The sequence below is a fragment of the Pristiophorus japonicus genome, chromosome 13, assembly GCF_044704955.1.
Source record: "Pristiophorus japonicus isolate sPriJap1 chromosome 13, sPriJap1.hap1, whole genome shotgun sequence".
NCBI lineage: Eukaryota > Metazoa > Chordata > Chondrichthyes > Pristiophoridae > Pristiophorus > Pristiophorus japonicus.
In genome coordinates, this window is record NC_091989.1 from 155,977,104 (window position 1) to 155,989,255 (window position 12,152).

Sequence of the window (12,152 nt, forward strand, 5' to 3'; positions counted from 1 at the left end):
CCCTGGCTCCCGGAACCTCGGCTCAGGCTGCTGAATTGTTTGCCCTCACTAGAGCTTGTATAATAGCTAAAGATCAAACTGCTAATATCTATACTGATTCTAGATATGCATTCGGTGTGGTCCATGATTTTGGACAACTGTGGAAAAACAGAGGCTTTATCACCTCTGGTGGAAAGCATATTAAGCACTCTCAACTGGTGCTTAATCTATTAGACGCCATTCAGTTGCCAAGTAAGGTAGCCGTTATCAAATGTGCAGCTCACACAACCGGTGAGGATGAATTATCAGTAGGAAATAGGAGGGCTGACGAGGCAGCCAAACAGGCCGCTTCGGCACAGGCAGACTGCCTTCAAGCAGTCTCAGTTTCCCCTCCACAGGTACTTGACATCCAACAACTTAAAACAGCCCAACAAGTTACCATGCAGGAAGGAAGAACTTGGGAAAACCAGGGTTGTTTTCTAAAAAACGACATTTGGTATCACCCTGATGGGCGAACTGTTTGCCCTAGATCTCTATTTTTGCCCCTGTCTCGCCTAGCACACGGTCAGGCTCACATGGGCAAAGGAGGGATGATACATGCTATTAATGCACAGTGGTATGCACCAGGAATAACAGTAGTAATTGAGAAAGTTGCTAGAACATGCCAAATTTGTCAACAAAATAACAGAGGTAAAACACCTGCTGAATATGATCATCTACCCCAGCCAAGTATGCCCTTTGAAAATTTGCAAATTGACTTTGTCCACATGCCTCCAGTATCAGGTCTTAAGTATCTATTAGTCATAGTAGATATGTTCACAAGGTGGGTAGAAGTGTACGCCACTAGGAAAGACGATGCCCGAACAGTAGTAAAAATTCTATTTAAAGAAATAGTACCAAGATATGGGATACCTATGGGAATCAACAGTGATAGGGGAACCCACTTCACCGGAAAAATAGTGCAGAACCTTGCAGAAGCGTTAGGGTTCCAGTGGAAGTTACATATACCATATCAGCCACGATCCTGGGGAATGGTAGAAAGAGTAAATGGGATAATAAAATCTACCCTTACCAAGGTATGTCAGGAGACTGGACTGAAGTGGCCAGAAGCCTTACCATTAGTATTGTATACAATGAGAAACCAGAAAAACCGAAACACTGATTTAACACCACATGAAGTTTTATTAGGAAGACCAATGCCTACTGGCGTAAAACCACCACTGACAGATGAAAAAATAGCATTAATTTGGAACTATGAAAAATCACTAAAGTATGCTCAGGCCATGTGTGAAATAGCAAGAAGTCTGCATGAACAAATAAAGCAGACACAGGTGCCCCCGTCGGAAGGAAATATGCACCCTTTCAGACCTGGAGATCAAGTGTTAGTAAAAACATTAAATAAAGAATCCTTTTCTCCTAGGTGGAAAGGACCGTATCAGATAATTCTCACAACACGAACCGCTTTGAAGTTGGAAAAGCACCCGAACTGGGTGCATGCAACCCGCTGTAAATATCATTTCCCCGACGAATTACAGCCGAAGGAAAAGGCATTGAATCAGGGCATACTGCGGTCGCCCAACTAAGAAAAAAGCCATCTTCTCGCTGAAAGAACTGTACCTGCTCTTGTATTAAATATTTGGACTTTAAATTATTGCACAAAATTCACGGACGAATGTCAGAGCTCATTTGTGTGCAAGTTTGGGCCTTTATTATTTGGGTCACTGTTACTATCGTGTAGACGTGTTATTATTGTAACGACTTATTTCAAGAGTGGTATAGAAACAAACAAGAAAGGGAAGATGGGAAGGGACTCTTGGAAAAATAAATGGACGTTAGGTATACTGATCATTTTAGCGACAGGGAACTCCCGGCAGGAGGAAGAAGTCCTAAAAGAAGGAAGAGTATGGAAGGGAAATATGGTATGGGAAAGAAGTAATAGTATAAGGCAGCAAGGCAATTTTTTATGCCCAGTAGGCCAAAGTTGTATAGTAGGGAATTTTACGGTACAATGTGAGGCATGTGGAATGAAGGAAGAAAGAGGGGAGTTCCAGTTTATATTGGGGAAAGGGTATCAGTTGTTAATAGAATTCCAGGCCGATGTGTGGATGAGGTGTACCTGGAGCACAGGGAAAAACGAGAGATGGATGCACATAGTAGGGCCGGACGAGAGAAAAGACTTCCTCCGTTATTCATTTACAGGTATGGGAGATGGGCAGCGGATGTTGTGCATGAATAACACCCCAGTGAATGGAGGAGACCCATTTGTGGTAAAATGGTCAGTAAAAGAATCCGGCCACCTAGAAGACTGAGACCCGGGACATCTAAAAAGGATACTGACCACTTGCATCCCAGTGGTAAGATCCCCAGGTGTATTAAATCTAACAATACGAATTAAATATCCCCCAAAGAAAGAAGATGGTTGCCACACAACCAGTGTTAAGGTATCTTTTGAAAAAGAAAGACCCCAAAGAAAGAAACGGGATGTATTAGAGACTGTGTTAGGTGGAGTGGGAGCAGGAATAGGAGCATTGAACTCCATGGATAACGAGACCCTACAAAATAAAATCCAGGCCGTCGGAGGACTGGTAGGGGAAGATATAAAAATCAGAAATGCCTGGGATGAAGGATTACAGCAATTACAAATATCAGGTTACGTCATAAATGAAATGACCTGGCAACAGAATGAAGGGATAGAGAAGGAAATAGAGAACCTAATGAAAGAACAACAGGGAGTAAACAAGTACACCCATTGCCTGTTTAAAGAAATGATCAGACAGCTATTAAGAGCCGAGTTAGAAAGGAAAATATTATCCTTCCATGCTAACACATGGGAAAGGCTGCTGGAAATTAACAAAAGGGATAAGCTTCTTAATTTAACCATTAACCCTCAAAAAAGATATACCAGTTGTAATTCAAAAGGATGTAACGTTACGATGGAGATAGTAAGTATGACACGAAAAGAAACTTGGTGCCAGTTCCAAGTAATGCCCCAGCTGTTTGGACAGAACTTCTGGTACCCAGAATTTAAAGGAGATTGGGTCGATGAGAAGAATATGACACATCACCAGAGGGGATGTGCTAGGTGGCCATTCGGAATGGTATGTCCCTATCAGACCGCCATACATGAATCATGCTCACTGCAGCACTCCATTGGAGTATGTAAATGGGAATTAAAGCTAACCAATGACACTGAAATAACGGAAATAGGACAGAATGAGATCTGTGTGACAGGAAATAAACCTGTCTATCTGGATGGAATTTTATATAAACCCCCCATTAATAAATGCGTGAGAAGAGTCTACACCCTGTATGATCCTGAAGTAAAAAAAACTTATACCTTTGGGCAGTGGCAAAATGTAGAAAAATATCTGTCTATGCACAAGATTGAACCCTTACCCCCTGTAATTAATTTGACCAGACTGCACAATTTGATACGGAATGACAAGAAAATTGAGGAAGCTCTGTTGAAGCAAGGCAGAGACATCCACCAATTTAGAGTCGAAATGAGTTACAAGAAGGGGCAGCTAGTGAGAATCGCAGATGAAGTCACCTCTTTGATAATACACCACTGGTGGAATGTGTTTACCGGATGGTCCCCAAGAGCTACAGCAGTACTGAAGCTCGCTATACACCCCATAGTAATCGTAGGTGTGGTTATGCTTGTATTAAAAAACGTAATTAGTCAAGTAATAGGCCTGCTCTCCGAAATAGAAAGAAAAGGTGTATGCATGAAAGGAAGGTTAAGTCGCTTAGAGGAAAAGGTTGATGAAGACGATTATCTCCAAATGCGACCCTATCCGGAAGGGTATACACCCCCTTTTGCTAAAGAAGAAAATATAGGAAATTGTGTTGATCTAAAAAATAAAAAGATCAACAAGGAGGGAATTGTGGAAGAAAGAATCTATGAATTCATGGCTTATGAAAGAGGGAAGGGTTAAATTCTTTTTCTATTAGCTATGCTTAAAGAAATAATAAGACTAGAAAATAGCCACGCTTTTTAGCCTTGAAACTTACAGATGCAATTAAATGACTATCTGGTATTAAAAGGGAGTCTCCTTTGATTCTGCTTATTAGACTGTGAACAGAGAAAAACTATGCAAGGACAGATAAAGTGTGTACCTCCCGAAACGACCTTTGTACTCGCGGGACTAATGAATAAGATTCCTTTTCTATTTCTGTATTCAATTTCGGTATAAAGATAAGTGCAATTTGCTTGTACGAGAGAGTTCTGCCTTGGTACGGTCCAAGCAAGCTCTCCAAGATATCTTGTTAGTTTTAGTAATAAACTTCTCTCGAAGCAACTTCTGAAAGTCTCCGCCTGAGTTAATTTAAGCTAAATATTTCCTCGACACAGAGTTAAGCCTGTTTTTTTTTTATTCCCAACTACTCCAAAAAAAAAAGTAGCAAGTTTCCCCGTTTTTTTTTTAATTGGCACCGCACAGCCTGTCCTGTAGCTTCGGGGGAGGGGTGAAGCCTAATGTCTGCTGAAAAAACGATGCCCCCCTCTTCTGCGTACGCGCGGAAAAAAAAGGATGTTTTTGATGTGACTGCTATGGGCGCGCATGCCCATTACAGCTCCCGGTCTGCATTCGGTCATTTTTAAAGAGCCAGTTGTGTGTGAGAACTTTAATTCTAATTGGAAAAGTCGGAGCGGCAATATACGGTGCAAGGACCAAGAATTTCTCTCAGGATGAAGTGGAGACCTGGTTACTGTAATTGAGGCCAGATGGCACAAGCTGGACACCAGCAAAGGTTACCTAAAAGTTTCACCCAAAGAAATGAAACGCTGGAATGGTGACCACCCCCAGGTCTGGAGGCCAGTGCAAAAAGTGGCAGGACCTTGGTCAAGTGGTTAGTGTAAGTAATATTTTCATTTATTCAGTGCAATTGTAAATGTGACCAGCTGTATATGTCCTACCCAGCAGAAAGACACCCTCTCTTTAAAAAGTTATATTTTCATCTTTGCAGAGGAAGGTGGCACACAATAAACTGGAAAGAATTCGAACAGGAGGAGGCCCGGCAAATCTGCAGCCACTGACACCCTTGGAAGAGAGGGTTGCTGCTTCGATGGGTCCTGCCTGGAGAAAAGCCAGCACCCTGCACAAGCTTGGCCCACACTCGAAGGAGAGGGCAAGTCCTGCAAGTCTGGCTTTGCTAAATGTTAAGTACTGCACGGGCTAGCCATGCTTCAGTTCGTGTGGATGTCTCCATCAGCTGCACTTCAGTTGATGCAATGTGCTATCATTCATCGTGGTCCTTCAAATCAGCCTGCTGCCTGGCTGTGTGAGCCTACTCATGCCACCCACCCTGCCCCCTCCTCTGCTGCTAACCATTTGTTCTGTTATATTTTGCAGAACTTGAGGCCGACCCTGACGATGCAGAAGAAGATTCAGACGTGGACGAGTCTGAAGAGGAGAACATCTTCCAATCCCACCTTCCAGACCAAGAGCATAGTGGTGAGGGGGAGGGGATGGACGAAGCCACCCTGTTATACTGACTTAGGAGGAGGTTCAGGTGCTGTCTATTGAGGTGCCAGCCCATTTCCTGAGTGCTACGAGTGTTGCTGGGACATTGCATGGTTTCCCACCATCTGAGGCTGCGGATCCCAGTGGGATGCTGTGAGCTACACCCAGGGTGAGGAGAGGAAGGAGAGCTCGACAGCGCTCTCCTGAGGTGCAGGCTCTAACGTGTGGTTCAGATAATGGCAATAAGTGCGGCGAGCATTACCCTTGCGCGATCACTCCTGGACACCATCAGTGGGGTGGGTGATGAGGTATCAAGACTGTCGGGAGAAGTAACAACATTTTCACGAGAAATGGGAACGCTGTCTGGGAACATGAGGGCAGGGGTGGAGTCAACAAGACCAAGCACAGCGGACAGTTTTAGAATAAAGTGGAGGATAGATGGGTGCAGCCTTTCTTTGCTGCTGTTGTTATTGTTACTGTTGTAACTGTTCTCAAATAAAAGTTTTTTGTAAGTTGTGTAAATTTACAAGTTTTAAAGTTTGTAAGTGATCTTAACTGAAAACTTTAAAGTTTGATACAAAAATATTTTTATTAAAGTTAAGTACAAAAAAATGTTTTTTACACATAATTAAACTATATTATTCAAAACTGAATCATTTCCATTATTTGTTCAGTTATTAACACAACTTTTGAAGTAAAGAAGAATAATTTCCATTATTTGTTCTATGAACACAACACAATATTACGCAATAGGTCCTAACAGTAAACATGGTCCAATTGGAATAGTTGCCGCTGGGCCTTCAGGCAGCAAAGCGTTCACAGATGAGCTGCTGGCACAAGGCTCGAGCAATCATTAAAGAGGCACGATGACCTGCCCTCCTCCGCTGTCGTGCTCCAGGTTCAGGTAGTTGCATAGCTTCCTCGTCCTCTTCCTCCTCCTCGTGATCTGCATCTTTCTCATCATCATCAGCCACTCTCGCCTCCGGTGGGTCTTCTACGACCAGCTGCTGCTGCCTCATGATGGCTAAATTGTGCAGCATGCAGCACACAACAGTGAACTGACCGACAATCTCAGGGGAGTATTGCAAGTAGTCTCCGGAATGGTCCAGGCATCGGAAACGGTGTCTCAAGATGCCAATGGTCCTCTCTATTCTGCTGCGTGTCACAATGTGCGACATGCTGTATTCCCGGTCAGCTTCTGTCCGGGTTACGCGGAGTGGTGTCATGAGCCAGGTGGCAAGGCCGTACCCTTTACTTAAGAACATAAATAGGAACAGGAGTAGGCCATATGGCACCTTGAGCCTGCTCCACCATTCAATAAGATCATGGACTCAGCTCCACTTCCATTCCTGCTCCCCATAACCCCTTATTGTTTAAGGATCTGTCTATTTGTCTTAAACTTATTCAATGTCCCAGCTTCCACAGCTCTTTGTGCCAGCGAATTCCACAGATTTACAACCCTCAGAGAAGAAATGTCTCCATCTGTTTTAAATGAGTGGCTCCTCATTCTAAGATCATGCCCTCTAGTTCTAGTCTCCCCCATCAGTGGAAACATCCTCTCTGCATCCACCTTGTCAAGCGCCCTCATAAGAACATAAGAATTAGGAACATGGCTAATCTGGCCGTGGACTCAGCTCCACTTACCCGCCCGCTCCCCGTAACCCTTAATTCCCTTATTGGTTAAAAATCTATCTATCTGTGATTTGAATACATTCAATGATCTACCCTCAACTGCTTCCTTGGGCAGAGAATTCCACAGATTCACAACCCTCTGGGAGAAGAAATTCCTTCTTAACTCGGTTTTAAATTGGCTCCCCCGTATTTTGAGGCTGTGCCCCCTAGTTCTAATCTCCCCGACCAGTGGAAACAACCTCTCTGCCTCTATCTTGTCTATCCCTTTCATTATTTTAAATGTTTCTATAAGATCACCCCTCATCCTTCTGAACTCCAACGAGTAAAGACCCAGTCTACTCAATCTATCATCATAAGGTAACCCCCTCATCTCCGGAATCAGCCTAGTGAATCGTCTCTGTACCCCCTCCAAAGCCAGTATATCCTTCCTTAAGAAAGGTGACCAAAACTGCACGCAGTACTCCAGGTGCGGCCTCACCAATACCCTATACAATTGCAGCAGGACCTCCCTGCTTTTGTACTCCATCCCTCTCGCAATGAAGGCCAACATTCCATTCGCCTTCCTGATTACCTGCTGCACCTGCAAACTAACTTTTTGGGATTCATGCACAAGGACCCCCAGGTCCCTCTGCACCGCAGCATGTTGTAATTTCTCCCCATTCAAATAATATTCCCTTTTACTGGGTTTTTTTCCAAGGTGGATGACCTCACATTTTCCGACATTGTATTCCATCTGCCAAACCTTAGCCCATTCGCTTAACCTATCTAAATCTCTTTGCAGCCTCTCTGTGTCCTCTACACAACCCGCTTTCCCACTAATCTTTGTGTCATCTGCAAATTTTGTTACAGTACACTCTGTCCCCTCTTCCAGGTCATCTATGTATATTGTAAACAGTTGTGGTCCCAGCACCGATCCCTGTGGCACACCACTAACCACCGATTTCCAACCCGAAAAGGACCCATTTATCCCGACTTTCTGCTTTCTGTTCGCTAGCCAATTCTCTATCCATGCTATAATACATTTCCTCTGACTCCGCGAACCTTTATCTTCTGCAGTAACCTTTTGTGTGGCACCTTATCAAATGCCTTTTGGAAATCTAAATACACCACATCCATCGGTACACCTCCATCCACCATGCTCGTTATATCCTCAAAGAATTCCAGTAAATTAGTTAAACATGATTCCCCCTTCATGAATCCATGTTGCGTCTGCTTGATTGCACTATTCCTATCTAGATGTCCCGCTATTTCTTTCTTAATGATAGCTTCAAGCATTTTCCCCACTACAGATGTTAAACTAACCGGCCTATAGTTACCTGCCTTTTGTCTGCCCCCTTTTTTAAACAGATGTGTTACATTAGCTGCTTTCCAATCCGCTAGTACCTCCCCAGAGCCCAGAGAATTTTGGTAGATTATAACGAATGCATCTGCTATAACTTCCACCATCTCTTTTAATACCCTGGGATGCACTTCATCAGGATCAGGGGACTTGTCTACCTTGAGTCCCATTAGCCTGTCCAGCACTACCTCCCTAGTGACAGTGATTATCTCAAGGTCCTCCCTTCCCACATTCCCGTGACCAGCAATGTTTGGCATGGTTTTTGTGTCTTCCACTGTGAAGACCGAAGCAAAATAATTGTTTAAGGTCTCAGCCATTTCCACATTTCCCATTATTAAATCCCCCTTCTCATCTTCTAAGGGACCAACATTTACTTTAGTCACTCTTTTCCGTTTTATATATCTGTAAAAGCTTTTACTATCTGTTTTTATGTTTTACACAAGTTTACTTTCGTAATCTATCTTTCCTTTCTTTATTGCTTTCTTACTCATTCTTTGCTGTCGTTTAAAATTTTCCCAATCTGCTAGTTTCCCACTAACCTTGGCCACCTTATACGCATTGGTTTTTAATTTGATACTCTCCTTTATTTCCTTGGTTATCCACGGCTGGTTATCCCTTCTCTTACTGCCCTTCTTTTTCACTGGCATATATTTTTGTTGAGCACTATGAAAGAGCTCCTTAAAAGTCCTCCACTGTTCCTCAATTGTGCCACCGTTTAGTCTGTGTTTCCAGTCTACTTTAGCCAACTCTGCCCTCATCCCACTGTAGTCCCCTTTGTTTAAGCATAGTACGCTTGTTGGAGACACTACTTTCTCACCCTCAATCTGTATTACAAATTCAACCATATTGTGATCACTCATTCCGAGAGGATCTTTTACTAGGAGATCGTTTATTTTTCCTGTCTCATTACACAGGACCAGATCTAAGCTAGCTTGCTCCCTTGTAGGTTCTGTAACATACTGTTCTAAGAAACAATCCCGTATGCATGCTATGAATTCCTCCTCAAGGCTACCCCGTGCGATTTGATTTGACCAATCGTTATGTAGGTTAAAATCCCCCATGATTACTGCCGTTCCTTTTTCACATGCCTCCATTATTCCCTTGATTATTGCCCGCCCCACCGTGAAGTTATTATTTGGGGGCCTATAAACTACGCCCACCAGTGACTTTTTCCCCTTACTATCTCTAATCTCCACCCACAATGATTCAACATTTTGTTCATTAGAGCCAATATCGTCTATCACAACTGCCCTGATGTCATCCTTTATTAACACCTCCTTTCCCTTCTTGTCTATCTTTCCGAATTGTCAGATACCCCTGTATGTTTAATTCCCAGTCTTGGCCACCCCACGTTTCTGTAATGACCACCAAATCATACCCATTTGTAATGATTTGTGCCATCAACTCATTTACTTTATTACACATTTCAATAAGATCACCTCTCATTCTTCTGAATTCCAATGAGCAGAGGCTCAACCTCCTCAACCTTTCCTCATATGTCAACCCCCTCATCCCCAGAATCAACCTAGTGAATCTCCTCTGAACTGCCTCCAAAGCAAGTATATCCTTTCTTAAATATGGAAACCAAAACTGCATGCAGTATTCTAGGTGTGGCCTCGCCAATACCCTGTATAGCTGTAATAAGATTTTCCTGCTTTTATACTCCATCCCCTTTGCAATAAAAGCCAAGATACCATTGGCCTTCCTGATCACTTGCTGTACCTGCATACTATCCTTTTGCATTTCATGCACAAGTACCCCCAGGTATCACTGTACTGTGGCACTTTGCAATCTTTCTCCATTTAAATAATAACTTGCTCTTTGATTTTTTTTCTGCCAAAGTGCATGACTTAACACTTTCCAAAATTATACTTCATCTGCCAAATTTTTGCCCACTCACTTAGCCTGTCTGTCCTTTTGCAGATTTTTTGTGTCCTCTTCACATGTTGTTTTTCCTCCCATCTTTGTATCGTCAGCAAACTTGGCTATGTTACACTCAGCCCCTTCTTCCAAGTCATTAATATAGATTGTAAATAGTTGGGGTCCCAGCACTGATCCCTGCGGCACCCCACTAGTTGCTGGTTGCCAACCAGAGAATGAGCATTTATCCTGACTCTCTGTTTTCTGTTAGTTAGCCAATCCTCTATCCATGCAAACATATTACCCCCAACCCCGTGAACTTTTATTTTGTGCAGTAAGCTTTTATGTGGCACCTTGTCAAATGCCTTCTGGAAGTCCAAATACACCACATCCACTGGTTCCCCTTTATCCACCCTGTTAGTTACATCCTCAAAGAATTCCAGCAAATTTGTCAAACATGACTTCCCCTTCATAAATCCCATGCTGACTCTGCCTGACCGAATTTTCTCTTAAGACCTTAGAATGCAAGCCATCGGGTCCAGGGGATTTATCTGCCTTTCGTCCTATTATCTCCCAGTAACCAGCTCTGCCCTTCTGGCTGCTGTTGAAACATGGCAGATATAGCACTCTCGGGTAGGATGAACACATCATTGGATGTTCCCAAGGTATCTTGCATCAACTGACATGATGTGATGCATGTCGTCACATATGAGTTGCACATTAACGGAGTGGAAGCCTTTTCTGTTCCTGTACATCTCGGAATCCTCCAAAGGTGCTCGCAAGGCGATGTGGGTACAATCAATGCAGCCATGAACCTTTGGGAAGCCCACAATCTTGGAGAAGCCCACAGCCCTTTCACGCATTGCCTGAGTGGTCAAGGGGAACTTTATGTAGTCGTTCCCCCAGGATTATAATGCAGCAGTCACCTGCCGAATGCAGATAGGTGTTGCATGTTGAGAAATGGCATACACCTCTCCAGTTGAGTCTTGGAATGATCCAAATGCATAGGATGAAAATGCAGCTGTAACCTTCACTTCAACTGACAAAGCATTCCCCGTGACACTTCTACGTTGCAGGTCTGCTTTTACCAACTCACAGATCTCAGTCACCACTTTTTAAAAAAGGAGGGAGAGAGAAAACAGGGAATTATAGACCGGTTAGCCTGATATCGGTGGTGGGGAAAATGTTGGAATCAATTATTAAAGATGAAATAGCAGCGCATTTGGAAAGCAGTGACAGGATCGGTCCAAGTCAGCATAGATTTATGAAAGGGAAATCATGCTTGACGTATCTAGAATTTTTTGAGGATGTAACTAGTAGAGTGGACAAGGGAGAACCAGTGGATGTGGTGTATTTGAATTTTCAAAAGATTAGTGTGCAAAATTAAAACACATTGTATTGGGGGTAATGTATTGACGTGGATAGAAAACTGGTTGGCAAACAGGAAGCAGAGAGTCAGAATAAACGGGTCGTTTTCAAAATGGCAGGCAGTGACCAGTGGGGTGCTGCAGGGTTCAGTGCTGGGACCCCAGCTATTTACAATACACATCAATGATTTAAATGAAGGAATTGAATATAATATGTCCAAGTTTGCAGATGACACTAAGCTGGGTGGCGGTGTGAACTGTGAGGAGGATGCTAAGAGGCTGCAGAGTGACTTGGACAGGTTAGGTGAGTGGGTAAATTCATGGCAGATGCAGTATAATGTGGATAAATGTGAGGTTATCCACTTTGGTGGCAGAAACAGGAAGCCAGAATATTATCTGAATGGTGACAGATTAGGAAAAGGGGAGGTGCAATGAGACCTGGGTGTCATGGTACATCAGTCATTGAAGGTTAGCATGCAGGTACAGCAGGTGGTGAAGAAGGCAAATGGC